The sequence below is a fragment of the Zalophus californianus genome, chromosome 3 (genome assembly GCF_009762305.2).
Source record: "Zalophus californianus isolate mZalCal1 chromosome 3, mZalCal1.pri.v2, whole genome shotgun sequence".
In the NCBI taxonomy this organism is placed as follows: Eukaryota; Metazoa; Chordata; class Mammalia; order Carnivora; family Otariidae; genus Zalophus; species Zalophus californianus.
Window position 1 is genome coordinate 5,825,431 of NC_045597.1, and position 2,221 is coordinate 5,827,651.

Below are 2,221 nucleotides of genomic sequence, written 5' to 3' on the forward strand. Positions count from 1 at the left end.
ATTTCCACACAGATATAAATTGACTCTAAGCGTGCGTGACTTTGCATTTTAATCCTGTCACTATCAGGTGGAACCAACTTTTATTAAACCAACTTAAGCAATGGAAAGAAAAGTCAGTTATTTAAAAATGAGCTGGAGTCCCTAGTCATCCAAACAAATAAGAAGAAGAAAATCATAGACTTAAATTTCTGATAGCATCTGGTTTTGCTGCTCCTTCGGACACCATGCAGGTGAATCTTTAAAGCAGTATTTCCTGCAGATGAATCTTTAAAGCGGTATTTTCTGCCATATGCCAGGCTTTCCAACGGTGCAGCGACTGTCGGCTTTCCAAAGCTGCTGATGCTACCACTCTTACTCAGATATTTTACGCCTTCCTCCCTTACCCACTACCCTCCACTCCCTCTGCAAACACATACCCCATTCAGCAATACCAGAAAGAAGGAGCTGATGAGCCCACAACATTGGTTTTAGGGGTGCTGCTGATAGGAAATGTAAAGGCCTTTTAAAAAAAAAAGGCAGAATTGGTATGAGAAGGGGTATTGAAGAGAGTTTCCAGGAAGTTGGAGGGAAAAAAAAAACAACACTTCAGTTTTGTTTTTGTTTTTGTTTCTGTTTTTAAAGATGATGGACTTAGGGGCGCCTGGGTGGCTCAGTCAGTTAAGCGTCTGCCTTCAGCTTAGGTCATGATCGCAGGGATCCCAGGATCCCATGGGATCGAGTCCCAGGTCTGCTCAATGGAGAGTCTGCTTCTCCCTCCCTCTCTCCCCCTGCCATTCCCCCTCTCCCCCTGCCCTTCCCCCTGCTTGTGCTCTCTCTCTCTCTCAAATAAATAAATAAAACCTTAAAAAAAAAAAAGATGGTGGACTTAGATAATGACTCTGGGCTTCTCCAACTCTAGCCCCGTCATGGACTCTGTGAGCAGAGTGACTTCTGAGGTCAGGAGCCTTGTCTTTCTTGTCATTGCTTCGTCTGCAGAGTCCAGGGTGCATTTTTGTTGGGTGAATAAATAGAACCAGTAAAGGGAAAATAGCTCAGTAATAAGCCTGTATATGTACTCTGAAATATTATGTAGCATTAAAAACTGATTTAAATCTATGTGCACTGACAGGCAAAAACTCTAAGACATATGGCTAAAGTAAAAAGTTAAAGAAAAAAATATATTTGATAAATATAAGAAAAATCCTAGAGGCTTGTGTACCAGATATAATAGATTTTATCTCTGGAAACAGAAAGGCCAAGGAGACCATGTTTCATCCATATTATTTAAATATTTCCAACAAGAGTGCATTCACAAATTACTTGGGTAGATAAAAAATAAAGCAAATGTTTCCAGTTGCCAACTGATGTTTTTATGTTTTATGTACTTGTGGTAAGTTTTCATATTTTTGTTCATCTTTTTAATTTCCTGTTTGCTTTTCATATTTTTTACCTTACCTTTTTAAAATTAATTTTTCGTAATTCCCATTTGTCCTTGGTAACATATTTTTACTGTAACAAGTAACATGCCTGATTGTTTTTGATTTGATCTCATGTAATAAACATACACTTATTAACAAAAATCGAACTATACTATTTTGAATCTGCATACTTTTTAATTACATATTGGATCTTTCCATGTAAGTATCATAGTTCTATGTCAGTATTCGTAATGACTTTGTCTTATTCCTTTGCACAGATATATTAAAATCCTACAATGTCCTATTTTTAGATACTTATATTGTAGCCCAATTTTTTCTTTTTTAAAGATTTTATTTATTTATGTGACACAGAGAGACACAGCGAGAGAGGGAACACAAGCGGGGGGAGCGGGGGAGGGAGAAGCAGGCTTCCCGCGGAGCAGGGAGCCCGATGCGGGGCTCGATCCCACCAAGCCGAAGGCAGACGCTTAGCGACTGAGCCACCCAGGTGCCCCTGTAGTCCAATTTTTAATATAACAATTTTAGGAAATACAAGTTTAGATTTGATTAGTTTATGTTTTTTTTATAAAAAGCTATAGTAGTGCCGGTTACTATCCAGGAAAGTTGCACCAATTTAAATTTGTAGTGTATAGGAACTCACGTTCCCCTTTCAATACAAGGGATCACTTCAGCATTTTAAAAAAACCTTTGCTATACAGTAAGAGAGAAATAGAATCATGTTGTTTTAATGTATCATTCTTTATAAGTAAAAAAATGTTAATATTTGTCTTTAATTCTTTAGTGAAGTAACTGTTCATGGGTAT